The 12,936-nt window shown below is 40.2% G+C and overlaps 1 protein-coding gene across 1 annotated transcript in view; it reads left to right on the top strand.

Moving 5' to 3' along the window:
• Positions 1-7,800, top strand: part of SCAF8 (SR-related CTD associated factor 8) — an 88,489-nt gene extending 80,689 nt beyond the window's left edge. Inside the window, exon 21 of the mRNA XM_062490046.1 lies at positions 6,685-7,800. The gene's annotated coding sequence lies outside the window, so the exon portion shown is untranslated. The remainder of the gene's footprint in view (positions 1-6,684) is intronic.
• The last annotated feature ends 5,136 nt before the right edge of the window (positions 7,801-12,936 follow it).

Consider the following 12,936-nt stretch of genomic DNA (forward strand, 5'->3'; position numbering starts at 1 on the left):
CAAGATCCCTGTAGTGATCTGCCCCTTCTTCTAAGGATTATAAATGTTTCATTTTCTCCTGAATGCCAGTTGAAGCTCTGTGTTCAGCCAAGCTGGTCTTTCCCAACAGCTTATCTTTTGACACATGGGGATGGCCTGCTCCTGCACCTTTAAGGTGTTTTTTTTTCTGAAGAATGTCCAGCTTTCCTGGATTCCTTTGCCTTTCACGACTGCCTTCCAAGGGATTCTGTTAACCAGTCTCCTAAACAGAACTTCGTAGGATGAAGTCTCATCACTCACGTTCCAGTAAGATTAAATCAAACAATAGAAGACACTGAGAGGCAAGCTAGGGAAAGAACAGGAAAGCCAAGAGGCAAGAGGATGCTAACAGATGTTGACTTAACCTAAAAAAAAGAAGTTTGGGAAAGAGATTATGAACCCAGTCTCTCTAACTACCTCTAAGAAGTGTACACCCAAAAAAAAGAGAAAATACCCATATTGTAAACACAAACCTCAGGGTTATATATTGAACGTGAAAATGCAGGCTTCAAATTGGGAAAAAATATTCTAGTCATTAGAGCAATGAAATTCTGGAAGAGCAAGCAAAAAAATGTTTTAAAAAAGTAGGATTGAGCTTGGCCAGTTATTGCAGTTAATGGAAAGGAATGGGAGAGGTCTGCATGCTGAGACCTTTCAAAGTAGTACCCCTGTTTTGTACCCCTCCTATTCCACTTAGTAAAGAGCTATGGGCTGTTTTGTATGCTCCGGATTTCGCTGTCAGGAACCAGATGCTCATAAGTATTCAGTAAAAAATTAAGAGGCTTCAGTTGTGAGAGAAGAAGAATCCTGGGAGTTTGGGTTGTCTCAGGATTGCCACAGGCCATCAGTGTGTTACAGGCCTGACAAACACCCAGAGAGGTGTAAGAGCTTCCAATGCATTTCAGGGTAGGGGTACCGATTTGGGCTTCAGCTCACTTCCTCCATGCTGCTGGAGGCCCAGACAGGAGTTACTGCTGCTTTGAGACAGTACAGGAAGCTGCTGTGTCCTGCTGGCATACAATTTGTTAGTCAATTCCAGCTGATATTCAGTGATTGTGGAATGGTTTTTTCTTTGCTTTGTCCCAGTGTGCCCATTTTTAGGAACACACCAGCCCCACCACTGGGAGGCAGCGACATCCAACCTATCTCTTGGGTGAAGAGAAGTGCTGGTGCCGAGTGCTCTCCTCCCAGTGGCTCACACCAGGGCAAATATCACTTCAGGATAAATTCTGTTCTCTGGGACCCTGGCAGCAAACAGCTCCCTGAAAAAGTCACAGGCACCTGCAGGCTGGCCCAGGTCCTGCAAGCTGAAGAGGTCCAGGTTATTTTAAGGCTTCTCCTGCAGGAGTGATGCAGCATGGCAGCAGTTGCACTGTCGGCTCCCAGCTCTCCCATGGAACCTGTAGCTGTTGTGGGGATGCTCTCACCATGCCTGCCAGCTCTCGGCACCAGCCCACCCTGAGCTTGTCCTCACAGCTTCACAGCTTCAGCACATACCAAAAGGGTTCTCTTGAACTGCCCCTGCTGTGTTTATGGATGTGCCTTTGCCTTGAAGCAAACCAGAGGCATTCCTGCAGTCCAGCTCAGCTGCAGAGAGATTGAGGCTGTTCTTCATTAACGCCTTGAAGTGTTGTTTGCAGTTCCCAGCTCACACTGTCTGCCATTCCGTAGCCACACCAATGAGCACTGTTTGGCTTGAATGTAGATGAAGTGTTCTAGTAAGTATGTCAAGAGTTGGCTCATGATCAAGTTTCAGTCGTGGAAGTGTGTAGGCATACCCCCAAACAAGCTTAAATCTTTCTTTCCATCATGGCAAGGCAGAGCAGGACAACTGCATCAGCCACCAAAGCTGGAAGACTGTATATTTGGATGTTTCTTGTCATGCAAATGCCAAATATTCAAAAATTGTGCCTTCCAAAATTATGAGACTGGCTTCAAAATACTGTAATCTTAAAATAAAAGCTCTAGAAACCTTTTATCTCCTGCTTTTCTCAGATTCTTCTGAGCCTATCAGCACATTTCCCACCTTTTCGTTTCATCTATGAGCATAGAAAAATGAACTAAAATATGAAAACTCCTATTCATGCATGAACAACTCTCTTGAGAAGGAGAAGCTTTACAGAAAAACATCACATCGTGGAGCTCAATGAGGTACTCTGGAGCTGATAACACTGGATTTGATAAAGCCAGGGGCTGAATTGTCCAAAGTTTGTGCAGCTGTAAGAATGATACAGTTCAGATTACAGAATTCTTGCTGACAGCAGATACATATGGATTGAAAAACACCAGGTATAGATTACCTGAAAGGAAGGGAAGGAAGCAAAAAGGTCAGCGGGGGCTACAGTTGTTATCTTGTGCAGTGCAATACAAGCATTCTCAGTCTCACAACGGGCTTCAAGGCTGTGAAATTCTTTCTTCAGCCACTCCTATAAACTTCAGAATTCACCCACTCCCATAAAAAGTTACTTGATACCAGCCTGTGTTTTGGAAGACTAGCAACTAGATTATCATTTGTTATCCTAATCAGGTTTTACCTAGAGAATGCAGTGTGCCCCTGGACTGTTTATTTCTAACTGATATCACATACACCAACATATTCATTGCAGAAAAGCTTTGAAAGTTCTTCAGATTTTTAAATCATGTTACATAGGATTTTTTCTAATGGTTTTATTTTTTTTTTAAATTATGCACTGCTTGTGTTTAAAGTATGCACTACTTTTTAAAAGTTTCATGTGGTTGTTAAACTAGCAGATTCTTGTTAATTTTAAAATACGCTTCTAAATAAATTTTCTAAAGGTTTGGAGACTTTGTTATCCATTGTAAACTAAGTATAAATTTAGCACATTGTAACTTCTCTTTAGTCTTATATCCCAAATAACTTTATGATATCAAGACTCTTAGAAATATTCTAATAGTTAATATTTGCCTTTTAATTTGTTTTAAAAATGAAGTATATAAGAATCTTTTTGTATCCAGATGCAGAAATAATATAGCAGTTCCAATATGGGAACATTACATTCCAACATTACTGCATTTTTTTTCCCCCAAGACCCCTTAGGTCACAGAAAACACCCTCATGATTTTCAAATTTCCTACTGTCTCTTCGTTTATGACAGCACAATATATATAAAACATCATATGATGTTCCAAACATTATTATTATCTTGATAGAGGCTTCTCTAACATCAGGGACAAGTGTTTCATAATTTAATTCAAGTATTGCAATGATCAGCATTCCCATAGTGTAAAGCTTAATGGAACAAACAGATTGAGGTATGTTATTATCAGCAATCTAGTCTTTACCCACAAACTGTCACTGGAATTTAAAGTCAGTTTAATTATGTAGGTTTTATGCTGCTTGCTAAAATGAGGAAGTTTTGCACTTTCTGTTGCTCTCTATTTGAAAACTGCAGTCTCAATAACACTTTTACACTTAATTCCCCCACCCTCCCCCCCCATCAGCCAACACACACACGAACATTGCACTATTTAAATACAGACTCCTGTTTCTCCTTCTGAAAGGAAGGCGTGGGATTCATCTCACTTCACTCTTGCAGTAAATTTACACTGCAAAGCTGAGTGCTCTGTCTCTGTAGCACAGAGTGAGCTCTGTGACAGCCACACACCTCTCATGGCTGCTCCTGCCACTTGTGTTAGGCACTTGGGCAAGCATGGCACAAATTCTCCTGCCATCACTGACTGGCTCCAGATAACTCTGGTTGGATACTGGCATTTATCACAGGTTTGCTTGCCATGGATTGTAAAAAGATCAGTGATGATTTTTTAAGGCAGGAGTCACCATGACACGTCTTTCCATGTCAACAAGCTATCAGCTCTTCTGGTCCTGAGCTAGCTGCTGCCTGGACTTCCACTTATGCTTCTGACTGAACAGTTTGTCTCTCTTCCCCTGTCACTGTTAGTAAAATCTTGACTCTCAGAAATCCTAGCCCTTTTGACAAAAATACAAAAGTAATTTTGCTATCTGTATGTCTAAAATTCTTGATAAAATCTCCTAAATCTTTATAATCCCTAGAGGTGTTCTCAGCAAGGGCTAGACATCTGCTTTGTCTCAGCTTCAGGACTTTTGACTTCCTGTAAAAAGTAGGGTTTTTGTGGGATTTCCTCTCTGCTTTGGCAGCCAGACAGCAATCTGTACATCATAAGCAATCAGGCTGGCTCACCTGTCCTTTATCCTATTTCCTTCTTTTCCACTGGAGAAAGCTGGGAGTACTTGTGCATGCTCTTTATGTTGCTATCTCTCTGTCACCATGTATTTTTCAGAGGAAGTCAGTCTCACTTTTCTTTCACTGGAAATCCAGTGGGATATATCCCTATATATCAAATCAAATTTTGTATAATTGGAGGTGGGCTTTGTGTTTTATTTCAGTTTCTGCTGGCCTCCAGTTCCTCCAGTCCAGAAGGAACTGGGGACTCTGTTTCCATCTTGGGGAGCAAGTTATTTCACTTTTCTGAGTAGCGCAGATGGTACAGAAAAAATATATCACAGAGTGAAAAGTAGAAAAGATCTGCTAATAATCCAAATGAGGTTAAGAAGAGTGATCTGTGCCTCCTGTGTTTGGGGAATTGGCTTGTGTCTCCATAAAGTTTAATGTAAATGGTAACCTTTTTTAGCAAAGCTCAATATGACTGGTCCTGTTGGTCTTAGCATTCTTGTTCAGTATGTTTCTGTTCAAGATATCTTTTGCAAGATAAACAGTAAACAGTAATTTTGTGGTCTAGAGTTTTGTGAAGTTGTGCAACTGATTTGTTTCTAAACTGTAGTGGTATGTGTTTGCTGTTTTCTCAGTGGAACGTTTCATTGAACAAAACACAAGTTTAAAAGGCTGTGAAACAATTCCATTAGTCTAAATTTCTAATATTCCAGTAAAGCACATACTTCATAAAAGTAGCTATATAGATGTGAAATCAATTGGTAGCAAGACTGTTATCACTTGGAATCTTCTGTGGATAATAGTTCTATTTTCAAAGTCTGTATAATTCTTCTTAAAAGTATATGCTAGTATTAGCAGCTTTATTTGAACAAGGCTGTATGGCAAAATATTTCAGTTGTTATATTCTAGTCTGCTAGGGAAACTGAGCTAGAATAAATTATCATTATGTGAGTGCATAAATTATTTGGAAACCATATACAAAGAGTAGTTCTCAATGATACACCATTTAGTAGAGCTCTTCAAGTGGTTTTTTCCTTGTTCCAGTGATATTCAGTATTCTCACTGATGGCTTGGATGAAAGGTTAGAATGTGCATTTAATAAATTCATAGAACAAAACAAGCATTTTGGAACCAAGGCTGGGGAAAATAACGAAGTAAAGATAAAGTATGCCGATGTTTAAAACTAGGTTAGACAAACATCAGCAGGTATCGCATCAGTCAGGGGTGAGCAAAGAGATCTCTTACCTCTCCTACTATCTCTGTTCCTTTAGTGATTTCTATTTATGTGATGATTATAAGAATAATAATTATACATAAAATAAGTATTTTTGTAGCTCCAAAAAATTGCAGGATATGTAACCAAAAACTTAGCATTGGTTCTGGAATTTATTGCATGGCTTTTGTATTTACCTTAGATTGAGGCAATTCTATTTCTTATCATTTTGCCCATGTTGCTGCATGTCCATGATGTTTGCTGCATCAGTCCTGCAGGAGAAGCAGTACTGATTAATCAGCAGTACTGATTGAAAATTACTAGGGTCTGGTGGCTTTGTGAATGCTCTTTTTGAAATAAATAATGTGAACATAGTCAAATGTCTGTGGTAGGATATAATGCATTAATACTCATAAGAAATTTTGGTCTTCAACCTACTTACAGTCCATGGAAAAAGATGGAAACCTTGATCAGGTTACCTTGGGAGTGGGGTAATCACCCTCCAGAGGTACCTCTTCCTCTCCTTCTACATATTCTGCAGTGAATATATATTGGAGGCATAGTCTTAGTCTTTCCTTTCTTAGTCTGCGATACTAAAAGTTTGATGATCTTTGGACTTCACTGAGGAGTATCTGGAAAAATTGTAATTGGCAGAAAATCAGAATAGATAATGTAGAGGTCTGTTTTGACCCTTGGTTCTGTGAAGCCCATTCAATGAGTCATTTCTGAAGGTTTTATAGTTGTTATCAATACATAATGAACATGACCAATTTGTGTTAGAGATAGTTCTACAACAAACTCATAGAAGCCACTTATTAATCTTTTGGATTCTTGCTCATTGCTTGTTAATCCTCTGGACTGTTTACTCTGTATCTTGTGTACAGTGTGTGAGAGAGACAATACAGGACTTTAATCCAGAAAATCTTCTATACAAGATTAATTTTTACAGGGATAATATTATATTGATTTTTTGAAGTGGTAAGGTACTGGGCATTTATTTTTTAAATAATGGTGTATTTAATCCTGGATAAAGTTTTGGGAACCATATGGTAAAAGGCCTTTCTCCTTCATAAGCATTGTGTAGCTAACAGAGAGACTGTAAAATTTATCCCAAATCTTTTCTTAATGAAGCATTTGCTATTGCATGGCTAAAAAAAAAAACAAACAAAAAACAAAACAAAACAAAAAAAAAAAACAAAGTGTCATTTATAGGGCTTTTTAAAAATTGGAATTAAACTCCAGCAACCAGTGATGACTAGTTATTGTTCCTTTTGTCAACAGGCAAGATGAAGGAAGTTCTGGCAGCTTACCATGTCCCGGGCTCTGCAGAGCTAAGTGAGAAGTGCGCCCATGTTCTAGCACGCATCACCTCACATCACATCGACCTTGGGTCTGGAGTGCCAGAAGGATCCCAGCGCTGCGCTCTGAGACGGCTCTGAGCACCTCAGTACCCCGTTTTTGACAGAACCCAGGGATGGCAATATTACACACCAGTATTACCTGTCTGGGGCAGGTTTAATTTTATAAATTAAAACAATAAACTCTATGAGTTTCTAGACCATATTTGTGCTGTTGAGGATGATCTGCTCAGATGAACAGTTTTGCATCCATCGAAGAGACAGGTTCTTCTGCTGGACCAGAAGATGACAGTGGACTGTATATTGTAACTAATACCATTTGTAGCATCTCCTAGTGCAAATAATTGGAGAACAAGTTGCAAGAAAATCCTGTAGGGAATAAGACATACTTTGTTTTGATCTACAGATTTTTTTAAAGAGTTTTGTTTTTTTAAAGATAACCACTTTTAGGTAACACTATGTGTGCAGTCTATGTGCAGCTCCTCACCGTGGCTATCTGTATTCCAGAGGTGATGAATTCCTTGTAAGACACCTCAACCTTTTAAAATTTGTGATTAAATTATGAGATTATGATGAAAAACTAGAAGGGAAAACTTCTAGGGCTTTTATTTGACTGGATGTCTCCAATTACTTCCTGTTAGTGTCCTAAAAGGAGAAGGAAAAGACAGGAAGTAGAAATTAAATATAAACCCCCCCCACACTGCATTTCTTTTTCTGGCATATGCACCTATCTAAATGTGTGTTTGATCTAATATCCAAGGAGAGAGAAACAGCTAAAAGTTAGCTGAGACATGACACAAAAGGAATATGTTCTTTGGCAGTATTTGCTAATTTTGTCTCTTAAATAGCTATAGAAAAGAAGGAATATGTATATGCCCCACCATATGTGAAAAGGACATACTTGCCATTCCTTTATTTATTTTTGCTCTTTCAAAAATTAAAGTGTCAGTTATTTGGAATGCTGTAGTCTGTGGTCTCTTTATGTTTGTTTAGTGAGAGCCTTTCAACAAAATCATTCCCATTACAGTGTAACTGCATGGTGACCACAGCTTTGGGCCTGTATAATAAAGATCTAAATTCAAAATTTTTTCTCATGATTTTCTCTGTTTTTATGTTGTATCTTCAAGTTTTTGTTTGGAGTTCTGCTCATTGCTGTGCTTACATGATTTGGCAAAATTTTTAGGAAGGAAGGTATTTGTATGGTTGAACCTTGTTCTTCTTTGTATTATTATTTACAACAGATTAGAAGGCAGATACAAAATGTTAATAGCTCAAAAGAGATGCTTAAATTCAATTCGCATGGGAGCCCCTGGGACAATAATGACATCAGGCTCTTTGCATCCTAGATTTAAGGTCATGCTCAAGTATTTGGCATCTGGTCTCTATTAATTAGCAATCCAGCAAAGGTATTGGAGGAAAAAGCTGCAGAAAAGTTGGCTGGCTTTGATTTGCTGTGTGTGATATATTGTGCTAAACACACAGCTGTGTTGTACAGCAGAGTTTAAAAGCCAATCAGATTCTTTTTACTTCCTCCTTATTTTCTTCTCCAAAGACAAAATTTTAATTGATAAAAATGTTCTACATGTAGCAATTAAGTTTGTGTGAGCAAAAACTGCTCATGGCATTTCAAAAATAAATGTGGTCCTGACAAGGCTATCTGAGCCATGCTGCATTGTAGCAGGGGGTTTGTCCCACTATGGTTAGCTCATAGCAAATACCTGAATTCATATCAAAAGAACACCTCTGACCTTTGAAATATTTTAGTTGGGCATCACTATTATCCTGCATCTGATGTATGGATGGTGGAGTGCTCACTGCAGGCACATCCATACCAGTGCATTTAAACACAAATAGGAGCAGACAGCAGCTTCTCAGAGGAGTTCCCTGATCAATTTCAGCTAATCTAAGGCTGAGCTCCTGCTCACCTTCTGCCCTGCTCACACCTTCACAGGACCTCCCTCAAAGAACTGCACACCTAAGAGGCTTCCTGGTGTGACTGAAAACATCCTTGTGTAAGAGTTTAGCTTGAGTGCCAGCTCTGAAACCGGGGAGAGGGTGGGAAGGAACACCTTTTTATGTCAGCAGTTTAGTTTCAGGTTGGCTTACACTGATAGAGGACCCATGTCCTCAGGGACCTCTGTGAATTAACTGATCTTAGTACCTAAACTCACTGTTTCAGGATATCGGTTTCCTATTGCTTTCCTAACTAAATCCTTAGAAAAATTATATTAATGGCATCTTTAAAACTACTTGTGCAGTGGCAGTATTTGGGGCACCAGAAAAATACAATGCCGTGAAATGAATATATTCTTCCATCCAAATTTCTCTGAATATCAAAAATGTTTTCAGAAAAACAGAAGAAAAAGCTGTGGGATTTTTAGGTATGAGGGCAGCACAAGCCTGCTGTGCTAGCAGACCCCTGGCTATCAATGGGGTTTATGCTCAGTATGCTGGACCCACCAAAACTGTACATGCTTGAGCTTGACCGTGGCAGCATTTGAATATGAATGACAAGAATGAATTGCCCCAAGAACAGGGCCTTATTTTGGAGAAATGGCTTTTTGTCTGTACTGAAGGCTGTTGAAGTTTGACAGTCCTGTTGGGTGAACTTTTCTGATGAGACAGGAGACTGTTGCCCATCTGTTGAAGGAGTGATCAAAAAACCAAAACACAACAAAACAGGCAAACCTCTTGGCACTCCAGTAAGGGCAAAGGTTGAAGCTTTTTGTTCTTTGGATGAATCCCCCTTTGAGATGCCTCTCCCTTGGCATCTGGACAAACTCTTCTTTGTGAAGGGACATGAATATGGAGAGACCTGCAGTCCACTGGTCTCTCCAGTCTGCTTCAAAAGAAAGTTTCAAAAGTCATTATTTTCTGGCAACTTTAAACATCTGAATGGCTGCAGTGCTGGCTTTACAAAGAGTATTAGCTGATTTTGATGACTTGAGCAATTCAGTATTTGCTCAGTTAGAACAGATACTTAATGTGGACTGTGCATTTTAGTAGGCAAGATTGTTGGTTTTGCTGACTAAATGTAGTGTGTGAATATGGACTTGACATTCAAATAAGATGGTCTTAAGTAATTTCCTTAGCAGACAGTAATCCATTCAAAGAGTAAGAACATCTGTTCAGGGCCCAGACCTGAAATAAATTGTAGGTTTAGAGACAGGTCTTTTGTCCAGCATTGATTGGGTACTAGACATGCAAGAGCAGCTGACTGTCCAGGTCACATCTGGGGTTTCAGTGACGTCTCTGCTACAGCTGAGCGCACCAAATCTTACCTGTGGCTTCAGTTCTGTTCCTGCTGCCAGTCTGCACTGCTGTGGTAGCACAGGCTTTTACAAACATCAGCTTGCTTTAGATTGCTTACAGTTGCATTCCCTTGGGTTTGAAGTATGTGTGTGTATATATGCCACTGTTGATTCAGCCTATACATAGACAGAAATCCGCACCAGTAGTCATCAAATAGTTATATTTGTTAGCTGTCACTAAAAAAAGCCCAAGTTTTTTAGAAACTATGATCATGTTTCATAGGCAATTATGTACCTTACTTTTCTAAATTCTCTGTTTCAACTTTCATCTAGGAATCTGGGTTTAGCTTGGATATTAGGAGAATGTTCGTTACTCTGAGGGAGGTGAGGCACAGGAACAGGTTGCCCAGGGAGGCTGTGGATGTTCGATCCCTGGAAGTGTTCAAAGTCAGGTTGGATGGAGATCTGAGCAACCTGGTCCAGTGAAAAATATCCTTGCCCATGACAGGAGATTGGAAGTAGATGATCTTCAAGATCCCTTCCAACCCAGGCCATTCCATGATTCTGTGAAATCTTGTCAAATATTAACTATGGGAGTCTCAAAGAAGTTTGCAGGCAGAGTATCATTTATTCTAATGTGTAAGTAGATAAAGCAAGTCACCAGAGAGCTGAGCAACTTCATGGATATTTCACAAGAAGTTGCTTCACTGCAATCAACAAAAAAACCCCTAATGATCGTGTAAGGAAGCCAACATTTTAAGAAGTTATCACATTTTTTTTTTCTCGGCTGTGTTTGCCTTCTATGTGAAGAGAGCTCCTCTGTCAGCAGCTTCACTTCACCTCAGCTGCTCTAAGAGTTCTGCGCCCATCCCCTCTACATCTTGCAAGAAACAATTGCTTTGCATTACTCTATAAGGTAACCTGAACAGCCCTCCAGGAATCGCTGTGAGGGGCCAGATCTTATCACAGTTTTCTTAAACTCCATCTCAGAGCTGGAAGTTCTACTTTTCACCAAGGGACCCTATTGCTAGCACAGAGCTTTAAAATATTTTTTACCTTTTACTTATTACCACTAGAAATAAACAGAAAAATGTTTGATCAACTTCAATGAAAAACCAGTCTGAAAAAAATTGCCACTTCCAGCTCAGAGGGAAACGGGTCAAACTGTTCAATGAAATGTTCCTGGATGTAGAAGCAGTAAGCAGTGGTTGCAGAGGGCTGTGGGAGCTGTGCCCTGCCTGACCTGCCTTCAGGGACCTGCTGCCAGAGTTGCTGGGAGGCAGAAGGCACTGTCCTCCCATGGCCCCACAAGGCCATTTCATGGCAGATAAGCTTTGGCAGGAGAAGGGAAGATTTTCCTAGCTCATCGTTACTCCTGGGGACATCACAGCCATCACAGTGATAGCAGGCACTGAATGGGAACTGGGCTGAAGCTGTCTGCATTGGCAATATACTGCATTTTCAAAGCAATAATTAATTATTGTCCTGAGTTCCCAAGGCATGTGGTGGATTCACTGTCAGTGGGAATATTTAAGTCAAGCTTCTTGACCCTTCGAAGGGTGGTGATGTCCTGGTGCAGGCAGAAAGGATGTGCTTGATGTGGGAACTTTGTTGCTGACCTGTGCTCTGCGGAGGATCATAAGGACCTCAAAGCTGGTGATCAAATGACCTGGAGTTCTCTGTTATCTAATCCCAGACTCCTTTCATGGCTGCCACTCTCTTTTGACAACAATATTCACTTTGCCTTCAAACTAGAGAGTTTTTGCTCTGTCTCCATGGGGATCTGGCAATGCAGTTCTCTAACCATCAGCGGTGTCAGAAAAATAGCAATTTCAGTTGTATCTTGTAAAAGTCAGCCAAATAATGATGTTTCCTTTAAAATCTCAACTGTGTAAGTTCATACTGAGCAACAACAACAAAAAAAAGTCCTTACTCTTACTTAGGCACAAAGCTTCCTGTTAAATCCATTTTAAACTGGAAAATTAGTAACTACATATTCAAAACTGCTGAAACGTATTGCCTTCAGTGGAATTCCGGAAACCATCAAAAACCAGGAGAGTGTTTGCTTGTTTGTTTACAAGAAGTTTTGTTTTGAGAAATGGCCAAAATTACATGTGATACCTAGATCAGATTCCTACCCTAGAAGACTTGCTTTTGCTGTGACACTGAAGTGTCATGCACAATACAGATTTGGACAGTTTCAGGAATTCTTTCTCCAAAGCCTTTCATATAGCAGATTTTGTCAAGTGGATTTCTTATGAAAAGCCTTCACGAGGCCCAGGTTCTGCTGTCTGGTTTATTTTGGTTTTGGTTTTATTGCTGGTCTACAAAAGAGCTGCAAAATAAATGTCAGAATGTAAAAGTGAGTCCAGGTAAGCTAAGGCAGAGAGCTGCATGCTTTCCAGCTGGGACACCCTGTCTGATGTCACACACCCCCTCCCACTCCCCAGCACTGGGTGTAATCAGCAACTCTTAAGTGCTGTTCTGAAGTTTGTCTGATGAAAGCCCTGCCCAAAATTGTGCTTGGTTCTCCATGGCTGATGTGAGGTGCAAATGCCTTGGCTTTCTGAAGCTTGGGTAAGAACTGAAGCCCTAGCAGACCTGGAGAACAGGCTTTCTGAAGAAGTCAAGCCACAAATTGACAGAGATGGGACCTGTCATGTTTGTTTCCTGAAATCACTCCTTTCCACAGCAGGGGAAGCCGGAATGGCTTCTAGTGTAAGTAAAACCATCCCTGCAGAGCTTGAACAATAACTGCCGTCTCTATCTGGGAGACACTCAAAGGAATCTTTTTTGTTGTTGTTGGGGATTTTTTATTCTTTTTTTGGAGTGTGTATCGTGTACATCGGCCAGTTCTTTTTCCATAGGCGTTCTCACAGCCTCCCTGTGTTTACCAGTGACACAGGAAGAGAAAGGCTTGTTAG

The sequence above is a fragment of the Cinclus cinclus genome, chromosome 3, assembly GCF_963662255.1.
Source record: "Cinclus cinclus chromosome 3, bCinCin1.1, whole genome shotgun sequence".
NCBI classification, from domain to species: Eukaryota; Metazoa; Chordata; class Aves; order Passeriformes; family Cinclidae; genus Cinclus; species Cinclus cinclus.